General features: G+C 39.1%; 1 protein-coding gene across 29 annotated transcripts in view; it reads left to right on the top strand.

The window, feature by feature from the left end:
- The window catches only part of NRCAM (neuronal cell adhesion molecule), a 331,138-nt gene that overhangs the window by 67,907 nt on the left and 250,114 nt on the right, over positions 1-13,117 (top strand). For all 29 annotated transcript variants that reach the window (XM_043463091.1, XM_043463063.1, XM_043463074.1 and 26 more), the window contains exon 2: positions 4,162-4,299. The gene's annotated coding sequence lies outside the window, so the exon portion shown is untranslated. The remainder of the gene's footprint in view (positions 1-4,161; positions 4,300-13,117) is intronic.

Raw genomic sequence — 13,117 nt, 5'->3', positions numbered from 1 at the left:
AGGGAATGAGTCTTCTCTCTCGTCATCTCTCTGCTCTTACTGCTTACCTCTGCATATTCAGTAGGTTCTCATCTGACTCCTAGTGTCTGGTCCAGGTCCCAGAGAGAGCTGATTTGGTTGACTTGGCTGATTATCATTTTTTTCTCCAAGGTGGCGCTAGTGATAAAGAACCTGCCTGCCAATGCAGGACACCTAAGAGATGCAGGTTCAATCCCTGGGTGGGGAAGATCCCCTAGAGGAGGTCTTGGCAACCCACCCCAGTATTCTTGCCTGGAGAATTCCATAGACAGAGGAGCCTGTTGGGCTACAGTCCATTGGGTTGCAAAGGGTCAGACATGACTGCAGTGACTTAGCACATACTAGGGCAGAGGCTTTGGCACAAGGCAACCTCATGGGTCATCTTCCAGCCTCTGAGAATGCCCTGGAGTCAGGTGCTTCCCCTGGTCCTATCAGTGGCCACCTCTACTAAATCAGCAGTTGATCCCTGCTTTTCTGAACAGTGGGCTGTGGTTGGGAAGGTTTACACTAGGATGTGAATCTGGATCTATATCGAGTAGCCAGATCTGGGATCAAAGAGTGAAAGCTATGAGAAGAGAGATTCAACTCTGTACAGAGTACCCTGAAAATGGAATAGGTTGTGGGCAGATGGATGGTTAGATACACCTTCCAGGCCCCTTCCAGTTTGCGAAATTATGTTTTCATTTTTACTGTCATTCTTTTATTTCTTCCCAGAAGTGTCTTAATGAAAACCGTCTTTTCACATTATTTTTAAAATGAGCTGTGAAGATGATTTCTGCCACAGTATAATTATGAGATGCCTAAGGTGTCAGAAGCAGTAATGCTTTGCATTAGCCTCTTAAATAAAATATATTTCATATTGGAATATTTATAACTTAATTTTATTATAGTCAGTAGCTATTTGAAGAAAGGAAATCATTTACATAATGTAAATGTACCGGACCAGCAAACTGCAACAAAGATACTTCTCTAAGATTTTGAAGATGAGTTTAAGAGTGTTTCAGACATTTTTTTCCTAAGGAATTGTAAATGACCTTCCAGAAATTTCAGTTAAGCTTTAAAATTCACATGTCATGATGGACTGAATCATTTAGGACAGATTTCAGTGGTGACTCTTCTGACACTTGTCTGAGCTGAAGTCTCCAAAGTAGTGTCTTTAAATCTCACTATTTAAATTCTACTAATTTGGAAGTGTGTGTGTATGTGTTATGAAGGGAGAAGAAAAAGTATTCCATACAATGTTCATCTTTTCCCAAACAACAATAGTTAGTTATTTAATTGGAGAAAATCTGAAAGCACTGAGAAGACTCCCGGGTGCTTCTGTTTCCTTTTTCCAACGTGAGAGTGCTTTGTGCAAAAAAGAAAAAAAAAAAAATAGGGCTGGGCAGATACAGGGCAGAGTAGCCTTGCCTCCAGCTGCCTGTTTATTGCATTCTCTACAGGCAATACATGGTTGGGGAAAAAAATACAGCTTTGTTAAAATTCCACTTCCACCATTTTGGAGGCAAGACAAAGCACTCTCAACTTCAGTTTCCTCATTTGTAAATCAGGGATAATAATAGCCCTTAGGACAGAGCGTTCTTGTGAGGATTAAAGCACTTAGCACAATGTCGGGCTCTTACAGAGTACTCAGAAATTTAGCTCTTAGGATTATTTTTATCTTCATTACTCCTTAAGGGGTGGGAATCCTGAGGTTATGCTTGCCTCTTCCCAGAAAGTCAGTAGCATCAGGCCCTGTTAATGGTGTGAATCCATGTGGATCTGTCCTACCTAGCCCAGCCTGAAATAGGGTCAGGCCCCAGCTCATGATCTGCTTTTATCCTCCTTGGAAGACTCGAGTCCATCCTGGTCTCAATCCTTTGCTTGGACCTCATATAAGTCTGTGTACCTCTCGGAGTCCTAGTTTCCTCCTCTTGAAAATTAGGGAACTATTTATTTATTTTTAATCAACATAAAGTTGATTTACAATGTTGTGTTAGTTTCAACTAAAGATTTCAGTTATATATATATCTATTCTTTTTCAGATTCTTTTTCCTTATAGATTATTACAAAATATTGAGTACTGTTCCCTGTGCTACAAAGTAGGTCTTTGTTGGTTATCTATTTTATATATAGTAGCATGTATATATGGAGAAGGCAATGGCTCCCCTCTCCAGTACCCTTGCCTGGACAATCCCATAGACGGAGGAGCCTGGTAGGCTGCGGTCCATGGGGTCGCTAAGAGTAGGACACGACTGAGCGTCTTCACTTTCACTTTTCACTTTCATGCATTGGAGAAGGAAATGGCAACCCACTCCAGTGTTCTTGCCTGGAGAATCCCAGGGACAGCAGAGCCTGGTGGGCTGCCGTCTATGGGGTCGCATAGAGTTGGACACGACTGAGGTGACTTAGCAGCAGCAGCAGCAGTATGTATATATTAGTCTCAACCTCCTAATTTATCCCCCTACTTTTCCATTTGGTAACCATAAGTTTGTTTTTTTATATCTGTGAATCAGTTTCTGTTTTGTGACTAAGTTCATTTTTATCATTTTTAGACTCCACATATAAGCAATATCATATGATGTTTGTCTTTGGTGTTCTTCACTTAGTGTGATCTCTAGGTCTATCTATGTTGCTGCAGATGATGTTATTTCATTCTTTTTTATGGCTGAGTATATTCCATAATATAAGGACACCACATCTTCTTTATCTATTCATTTGTTGATGGACTTTTAGGTTATTTCTGTGTTTTGGCTATTAATAGGCACATGAAAAAATTCTCAACATCGCTATTAGAGAAATGTGAATCAAAACTACAGTGAGGTATCACCTCAACTGGTCAGAATGGCCATCATTTAAAAGTCTACAAGTAATAAATGCTGGAGGGTCTGGAGCAAAGGGAACCTTCCTACACTGTTGGTGGGAATGCAGATTGGTGTAGCCTCTGTGGAGAACAGTGTGGAGGTTCCTCAAAAAAATGAAAAATAGAGCTATCATATGATCCAGCAATCCCACTCCTGGGCACATATACGGAGAAAACTATAATTTGAAAAGGAGAACTATTAAATTTTATAGAGTTTGGAAGTTTTGGATACTATTAAACTGTATTTGTTTTAGAGATCAGATGCGAATTATGTAGAGAAGATGGGACTCTTAGCCCTGGATGAATCATTGAAGAATGTCTCCTCTGACTTTCTCTCCTTCAAAAAAATGCTTGTGCTTGGGTTCTGTCCCACTTGATCTGATATATTGGTAATTGGTCAGGCATGTATTTGGCCACATGGGGCCTAGCCACTGACATTTTGTAAAACCTCTCCCACTGGTGCAAATGTGCCTGCAAGCTTGAGAAACACTTAGCAAGCCCAAGGTCAGACTATTAATGGTAAAGGCAGGTCTAGACTCCCGGCTTCTCTTTTTTCCCTGTACACTGTCCCCAAGTTCTGTTTTGAAAGAGATTTTCTGAACATTTTTGCAGTGTTTTTTTTTTCACACTTTCTCATAAGAATGAGTTATTAAATAAACACATTATTCGAACACTTCTGTTAGTTGGCTTCCTTTTAAGTAAGGTTTCATTCTATGGTGTTCTTCCTTAACCTTATGCTTGTTTTCTTACAATGATGTGTTCTGAAACCTTCCTTCCCAGATACCTCCTTTCTCACTGCCTTCAAAGCGACCTCCAAAATGTAATTGCATGTCTGTGTTCCTCACTGAGATCATCAACCTTGATCAAATTCTTAGTTCTTCATTGTTTGTTCTTTGCAGCTTGTATTAGATTTCCCTAGCCTCTACCTGTGTGTTGATGTGATTCTACAGCACTCTGTATTCCCATGAAGTATTAGAGTAAAATTAGATCAAGTGCCTTTTTTTGCTCTTTGATTTTTGTGAGCAGTTGTTTCCTGCTATTGAGGGCTCATTCAGACTTCTATCATATACCAAAATGTAATTGGAATTGTGTTACCTTTTTTAAATTACCTGTTGCCATGAAATTGCTTGAAGTTTCTTAGACACTGATGTCCTTAACTACTGTAATGCTTGGTTAAAATTCATCATGGGATTTAATACGTATTAAGTTCCCCTCGTCAATTTTAGTAGGATAGCTGAAAGCTTAATAGAATTAGCTAACCCCAAACAGTTTACACTGTTCTGTGATTGTTTTGTTTTCAGGAACCTTTGTGATACTCCACACTTGTGTGCCGAAGACTTTAACCACATCTGCTCTCAGGAGTTGGCATCCTGGGAAAAGAACGGCTTCCAGAATCAAGGAAATTTTTGGGAGGTTCCTGGCCTGGTGGATCTTTGAAGGTGAGAATGAAACTGTTTTCTCTTTGTCTTTAGAAATCTAATTGAGCTGTTCTGTCTTCAAGATCTGCTTTCTGGAAGAGTGAATAGGGGGCTACATTACTGAAAATTCTCTTTAAAGAACTGAGAGTTTTTCTTTTTCAGGAGATTTTATAGTAGTCACGAAGGATATCAGTTGGCTATTTTGACCAAATAGGAATTTATCTGAAGTGTAGATCTGTGAAACGACGATCTATGAAGACTTATTTAAACATACACATACATACACACACCCCTTAAAAAAATCAGTAACATTTCTCTTCTCAGAAATTTCTTATGCATTTAAGGTCTCTCTCAGCCTTCATTTCTCTTACCCTGCCTTCTAGGATTATTTTAAGAATCAAACAATATAACTTATGTAAACCATGAAGTATTATTTGCATAAGTAAGAAAAGTAGTCACTATTTCCAAACACTTATAATCCTCCAGATTACTCTCATAACTTCCAATCTGTTTTCTTCCATAGTGTGATTCATTTTTATTTCAGTTCAGTATACTTTGCGAGGATCTTAAGAAGTAAAGTCCTTCCCTTCAAGGAATATCTGTCAAATTCAGAACAGTCACATAAGTAAATATGATCCTCTCCAATGTGATCTTAAGTATATTGAGAATGCACTAAGGATTAAAAAAGGCATCAAATGTAGCCTGGAGCCAGAAGATTGTATGTGTAAAAGCAGGCTTCCTGGAGGAGGTAACCCCTGAAATGGCCCTTGAAAGATGAATAGGAGTTAGGCTGGTAAAGAGCAGGGTGGGGTGGAGGAGTCCATTGCAGTGGTGGTGAGATAGTTGTGTAAAACTCACATACAGAAGTAATAAGTCATTCAGGATTATTGACCCATAGGTATGGGGGGTGTATGTGTGTGTGTGTTTGTAAGCACTGAAGGTTGTTTTTTTTTTTAATTGAAGTATGATTGATTTACAGTGTTGTCTTAGTTTCTGGTGTACAGAAAAGTGATATATTCTTTTTCAGATTCTTTTCCATTATAGTTTATTATAAGATATTGAATATAGTTCCCTGTGCTATACAGTAGGACCTTATTATCCCAAACTCCTCATTCATCACTCCCCTAGCCCCATTCCCCTTTGATAACTATTAGATTATTTTCTACCTGTGTGATTCTATTTCTGTTTTGTAAATAAATTCATTTGTATCATTTTTTCAGATTCCACAAATAAGTGATATCATATTTGTCTTCTGTCTGACTTCATTTAGTATGATAACTTCTGAATTCATCCATGTTGCTGCAAATGGCCTTATTTCATTCTTTTTTATGGCTGAGTAATAAATATTCCATTGTGTGTGTGTACACACACACCACATCTTTATCCATTCACCTATTGATGTACATTTAAGTTGTTTCCATGTCTTGGCTGTTGCAAGTAGTGCTGCTATGAACGCTGCAGTTCATGTATCATGTATCTTTTTGAATTACAGTTTTCTCAGGAGTGGAATTGTAAGATCATATGGTAATTGTATTTTAGTTTTTTAAGGAACCTCTGTACTGTTCTCCATTGTGGCTGCACCAGTTTAAATTCCAACCAAAAGTGTAAGGGGGTTCCCTTTTCTGCTGAGGGATTTTAAGGTGGCAGTCATTGGCCTTTTAGATGTGTTAACCTGAAGAAAGTTAGAGGAAGAGTTACAGGTGAACGAGATTGAAGGAGGAAGATTTGTAATGATCTGGGGAAGAGATGGAAGGACTATAATTAGGGTAGAAGCAGAGAACACCAAAAAATTGATGCTTTTGAACTGTGGTGTTGGAGAAGACTGTTGAGAGTCCCTTGGACTGCAAGGAGATCACACCAGTCAATCCTAAAGGAAATCAACTTTGAATATTCATTGGAAGGGCTGATGCTGAAGCTCCAATAGTTTTACCACCTGATTCGCAGAACTGACTCATTAGAAAAGACCGTGAAGCCTGAAAAGATTAAAGGCAGGAGGAGAAGGGGACGACAGAGGATTAGATGGTTGGATGGCATCACCGACTCAATGGACATGAGTTTGAGCAAGCTCCAGGAGTTGGTGGTGGACAGGGAAGCCTGGTGTGCCTCAGTCCATGGGGTCACATAGAGTCGGACAGGACTGAGCGGCTGAACTGAACTGAACTGAGTGAGGAACAGAGAAAGAAATTTTAGACAACTAGAATATTCTGAATTTTGTGATAGCTTGAACATTGGAAGTGAGAAAACATTAGGACTTGGGATTGTCAGGTTTCTGACTTGAGTGACGGAAAGCGTGATGATGTCATCAAGAGAATTAACAGGGAAGTGGACTTGGTGGCGGGGAGGAGAGGACTTTGAGGTGTATTTGGGACGTGTAGGTCAAAATGGCTCCCAGCTAGTTGGACATGTAAGTGTGGTGGTTAGGGCAGGGCTGAGGACTAGCAATGTTGATTTGGGAGTTACAGGCAATAGTTAAAAATCTTTTTTAAAATATAAATTTTATATTGTACTTAAGCCTCCACTATCATTTATTTGTATACTTAAAGCACAAGTCACCACATTCTCAATTTCCATTTTATTTTGCCATTACCTGTCATTTCATTTGTATCTATTCTTGTTGGTCCTGTTTTCTTGGCATAATAAATTGGGATTTTACCTCATGACCATTGTTGTGACCTTTTGAATTTGATGAAAGAAAATTCCACCTAGTATTTTAAAAACCCATGAAACCCTAAAATGTTGTAGAATTGTAAGTGCCAGTCTCCATTTTAATTCACAGTGGCTATAGAAGTTATTTAAAAGTACTTTGCTTTCCAAAGTATAGTGTTGTGTTTTTTTTTTTTCCCCCTGTATAAATCGAGATTTCTTATCAATTCCTCCCTTTTATTGCTCTATCCAGGGTCTGAGTCTTGCATGTGGGAGACTAAGCAGCATCTTTTTTGCAGTCTTCTGTGGGGTGGTGCCAGGGTCCCTCCCTTGGGTCTTCCCAGAATCAACCCAGAATTTCATTAAGGAAGACTGTTATAACAGAGGCTGCACTGTTTGAGGTCAAGCCTACCCAAGTCAGACTTCTGAAAATCATTACGCAGAGCCTTCTTTGAGGGAATGTCATGGGTAAAAATTTTAAATTCAAATAATACTTACAATAGTACTATTTTGAGTGAATTTTATTTGATTACCATGGTCGTAATGAACTTACTGATTTTTTTTTCTTAAGATCTGTTGGAATATTACAGAATGCTCCTTTTTTACTCTTTCTAGTTCACTTCTCTAGCATCCTTCCAGAAACTTTCAAGATCAATTAATCTGTCACTTTCAGTTTTATACAAAAGAGAATTAATTTGAAGCAGAATTAAGTACATAATGCTAACAGCTGGAGCCAGAGCCCTGGCCAGTTGAAACGCATTCTGTCCTTTCCACTTGAGCTTTTTCCTTCTTATTCCAAATCTTTATTGAACCGTGATGTTATCTATGTGTCTTAAAATAGGAAATTGAATTAAGTAAATCAGTTCACACTGATGGCATATGCTTTGGTTAATCACTCTCTGCTCAGCAAACAGATTTTGCCTTACTGCTTTGGGCTCTGATTAACGTTTTATTGTTTTTTTATCTTTGCACCTAAAAATTTTTTTAGTATGAAATTTGTTTTTAGCATTCTCTGTTGTGGTTCCACTGCTAAAAGGAAGGACTGGAAGAGAATCAAAACCACCTGTGTTTAAATTCCAGTTTAAAAAGACCTGTCATTTCAATCCATTATCAAGCCAATTTTTTCCAATAGGTGCTTTCAACAGGCATACTAGGCACATTCTAGGCACATTCAAATAAGGCAAGCACTGGCCATACAACCCAGTTTCCTGAAACATCTGATTTTTTTCCAGCTTTATTTCCCTTTTTAAAATAAAAGGCAACTTCCATACATTAAAAAAAAGAGACACTCTTCATTTATTTTAAAATCAACACTTTTAAGCAGAGGCTATTTCTGATTGGGTCAAAAACATTGTAAGACTTGGTGAATTTTATGTATAGAAAATGAATTCATGGAAATGCTGAGTTGGTGTAACTTAGAATGACGTCACATGCATGCAAGTTGTAGGTGGTCTCAAGGACAATGAATTGTTCTCTGAAATTCACAGAACGGGCAGTCATTGCTGTGAAACCAGTGGGCTGTTTCAGGGTCCAGATACACAACATGATTCAGTCATCCTGAGGGCTGCCAGTCGCGAAAGGAGTTTCCACTTGCTTGTGTGCCGGACACAAGAAATATGTCTGCCCGTTTTGGTCTCTTTCTGCCTTCTGTCTCACTCATAGTCTTTGTGATACAGACAAATGTGGTATCTCCAAAACAGGAGACCCTTGACAGTTTGTGTTTATGGATCTAAAAGTGGAGACAATTGGTTGTGGACTGAAAAGCAGGCAAATGACCCTTCACTGGGCTTCCCTGATAGCTCAGACGGTAAAGAATCTTCCTGCAATGCAGGGCTGGGTTCGGTCCCTGGGTCGCAAAGATGCCCTGGAGGAGGATATGGCTACCCACTCCAGTACTCTTTCCTGGAGAATCCCACAGATGAGTCTGGTGGGTTACAGTCCGTAGGGTCGCAGAGAGTTGGATGCGACTGAAGCAATTTAGCATGCACACACACATGTACACACACACCCTTCATTTGGTAACAAGCAAGAGCCCTGGGAAGACAGTGTCTTGGCATGTTGCTCTCAGCCTAGTGTGGCCACATTGGACCAAATGATGATGTGAACAGAGATGGAGAGATGTAGAGACTTCTGCAGACAGTAAACACAGAATGATGTGATGTCTGGGAAGGGACAGGTCAGCTTTCACTGCTGTCGTTGGGCTTGGTGGTAGGGTCTACTAAACAGTCTGACTGTGGACAGCAGTATTGGGTGGCTGCTTCCTGCTTCGATTCCAGAATGACTGTTCCAAGTATCATTATGCCAGCAAAGCACAATGGATAGCACTGATATTAGCTTTGGAGGCGCCACTTAAAAGTATTTAGAGTTTGAAATAATATTCAAGACTTCCCTTCTTCTGCCCTGTGGGTAGAGCACAGAATTTTGCGGGAGGGAGGTTGTTTAGAGAAAACTCTTAGAAAGTGAAAGCTGTCGGTGAGTTGCCAGGGTGACACTTCTGAATGGGCAGTCTTCCAAAAGGCTCAAATCATATTTAGTAGTAAAGTGTGTTACCCTACGCCCTTTTGTAGTGTGGGATTTTGAGAAGAGAGGGGACAGGAAATGCTGAGCCACCAGCTTTGGATCCAAATTCAATCCCACTGTAGAGGTCACAGGCATCAGCAGTTTGTGGGCCATTTTGGTGGAGGACAATAACAGTGGATTTCTAATCAGATAATGTCCTGCTACATTTGAATTTTCACTCTCCACTGCCTTTTGTCATCTGAATCCTTTCAAAATCATTCTTGACTCAGGTTTATTATTAACTTTTTGAACTCTGGCTTCTGTACTAATATCTTGCTGCTCACATTAAAATGAGAACGTTGCCGCGAGAATTTCTTTTTGCATTTGTTAATAGAATAGCAAGGCAGCATAATATGAATTAATACTCTTCACATTTCCCCACAATATAAGCTGGATTCATTATCCCCTGGGGATCTATTTCAAATTCATGTCCTACTAAGCCATTCCAGCTAGTTGTTGGCTTTCTAGCTTTTTAAAAGCTTCTCCATAATGGATAAATAGAGAACAATACATAATACATAATTTTGATTTTAAACTTTAAAAACATGTTTGATTGTTCTCATTATAAAGTGAAAAATGAGACAGAACTTCCTCTTTTATGACCAATAGTATAAGTATTTGTAATTTTCTTTTGGCAAGAACCATCCTGAGGCAATTATGTCTTTTTAATATAGTTTAGACAATAAATTCTATGAGAAAAGATTAAGGATAGAAACATTATTGAGGATGCAGAGCCACTAACAGAGGTTATTCATCCTTTGTAACATCTTTCCTTCAGAGGACACATGTATTATCATTGACCGAACTATTTAAAATGGCAGTATCTGCTTGGGCAATAATTCTCTGTTATTAATATTTCAAATTACTCTCTCTCCTCTTCTGTTTCCCTTCTTTGCTATCAAAACTTCCAGTTTTGTTTCCAGTCATCATATTAGTATATGTGTGTCACACAGAGAATGTGACACAGCAAAGGGGCAGAGGCAGAAAAAGAGAGAAAGCTGAAGAAAGCGACAGAAAAACAAGAGGTATTTTGTATTTCCTACACAGAAACCAAAGAAGTATTTGGAGTTCCTTTCCTGCCTCCACCTTATTTGTTTTTTTGATTTCTTTGACATGAACGCTACATGATTTTTTATAACTTACCAATCGATAAGCAATTATGCAGAACCATATTCTGAGTTAGAGATCCGAAAATAGTCACTCTAATAGAGCTGTGCTGTCGCCCAGACGCCGTGCCCCTTTCAGGCTTGAGATCCTCTTTCCCCAGCTTCTGGGAGTCTTAACAGCTGGAAGCTCACAGCTGGATCCCTCCTTGGTGACTGCCCTTAGCTGTCAGCTAAGGAGAGCTGCCTCACTCAAGAGCCTGCCCATTGCCCCTGGGGCAGCAGCATCCATTCAGTGGCTGGTCAACCTGGGGACACAGAGGCCCTTGCCCCACTTCAGGACAACTCTGTAGGGCCGGTAGGGTCAGCTGGGGCTTCTGTTGTGACTGCAGTCCGGCTTCTCCCACTGCCTCACCTGCTTTCTTCACTCTCCCGTTTGTGTGGAGTCCAGCAGCAGTCACCAGTGAAATTTCCAAATTCTCATCTCAGAGTCTGGTTCGAGGAAAGGTAGCCTGCAGCAGCCGCCGTACCTGGACCATGCCTTGCGTACATGTATGCGTGTCCACTGTGGTAAGGCACTGGCTCAAGAATCATCATCAAGATCTCTGACAAGTCCATGCCGTTCCTGTGAAAAATGGGAATAAAAATACCAACCTCTTAGAGTTGTTGCCAGGATTCAGTAGCAAAGTATTCAGTGCCTGCCACACAAGAAGCACTCCTTAAATTACAGCTTTTGTTGAAATTATCTACAAATGATCCATAAATGGTGTACTAGTTCCGACCAATTGATTATAATACAGAATGTATTGTAAATGTCATTTTATGACAACATTTATTTCAGTAGAGGATCAGGTTAATGAAAGAGGTATCATCTGCTTATTTAAATAGTTCTTCCTCATTGTCAGTTTCCATTTATTTAGTGTGTAGAGAAATTGGGAAGGTCTCTAAAGAGATCCGTAAGTCATTAAAGAGATAGAAAGAAAATGTTATAGGAAAGAATGAAAGGATCTGGAAATAAGATTGGAAGATTGAGTAACTTGCTTTCTATATTCAGGTAAGTGGAAACGTTTTATGAGGGGAATATTGGACTTGTTTTTCCCATATTCACAGAAGACAGAACAAGAGAAAATGGACATAAATTGAAGGAGGAATCTAGATGGGTTTGTATTAAGGGAATTCCTTTGTTCTTGGACAGTAAACATGGGAAGGACCTTGTAATATATATAAACATATATATATATTTTTTTTAATCTTCAAAAAAAAAAAAGAAAGACAACATTCAGTCAATCACTGAGATACTTCTTAGGGAATTTATGGAGGACTCTGAACTCTTGTGATTCTGAGATTTCAGATATGATATTTCCTAGAAACTCAGACACATATGTTCTGTTTTATAAATGGAAACTAACTACTATTTGACCACTTCCATTTTCTTTTAAACTAAATTTTTTATAATATCTTTGAAAATGCCCATATGCACCTTGTATGTGGTTTTCTGATAATGTTAATTTTTTCACTGAATAGGTGTCTATTAAAAATATGACAAGTATCAGTATCATAATTTCCAATATGTCATCTCTTTATATTATGTATAAAAATAAATTAAAACCTAGCATCCTATGCCATTTATCTATATGTGCTGTAAGTTATTTGGGGTCTCAGATCTTGGGATGATGTTGTTTAAATGAGCACTTGTGAGTAATAAATCACTCTGAAGGGCTTTAGAACACCAGCAAGAGGTCTGGAACTTTGGAGAACACTTTTTCAATCAATTAATGGCTTAGCGATAAGATTAAAGAGTGGATATGGGACTAGGTTTTTAATGTTCTTTAAGACCTCAGTGTCAAAAGATAAGAGGAAGCCACTAAGATGTTTCTCAATTACTGGTAAATGTATTAGATTTTGCATTTTCTCCTTGGCATGGCTTGTCAAATGAGTCACAAACAAGAGACAGAATGAAGTGGGTGAAGGAGCCCTGGACCATAAGCCGAAATGCCTGGCTCTGCTTCCATCATATTTAAAAATGGTCTGTGCTTCTCTTATAGAAGTATGTCTGCATGGGATGTCTTTGAATCTCTTAACTTCAGAACCCTGTATTAGATGCTCATCACAGCACAGTACCTTCTTTCAGAAGATGCCCAGCAGACCTAACCTGAGGGCCCCATCACCCCTTGACCTAAAGCAAGCAGCTCTGTTTCTGCTATTTTTTTTTCTTTTTTTTAAGCAAGCACAGGTATATAGAGGTTCCATTTAGGATTTCACTTGACTAAATAGATTCATTGCTAGAAACAAGAATCCTACAGGTAGTCCTGCTGATGTCCTGTCTTCAGTTTTCTCCCCACTATATCTCATTAAAATACTGAATTTCATTGCTTCTCTTACGGCCTAGTTAAAACTCTTCCAGTAGCTGTCTATCTCATGAGGGAAAATGTACACACTGTTTACCCCAGTATTCCTGGCTGCCCTCACTGCCACAGCAGTGGAGATGGACTTAGAATTCTAACATGAGGTCATCTGGATCTGGTTATCAAATG

The sequence above is a fragment of the Cervus canadensis genome, chromosome 3 (genome assembly GCF_019320065.1).
Source record: "Cervus canadensis isolate Bull #8, Minnesota chromosome 3, ASM1932006v1, whole genome shotgun sequence".
NCBI classification, from domain to species: domain Eukaryota; kingdom Metazoa; phylum Chordata; class Mammalia; order Artiodactyla; family Cervidae; genus Cervus; species Cervus canadensis.
The sequence above is the reverse complement of the archived record's forward strand: the minus strand, read 5'-3'. Positions and strand labels throughout refer to the sequence as shown.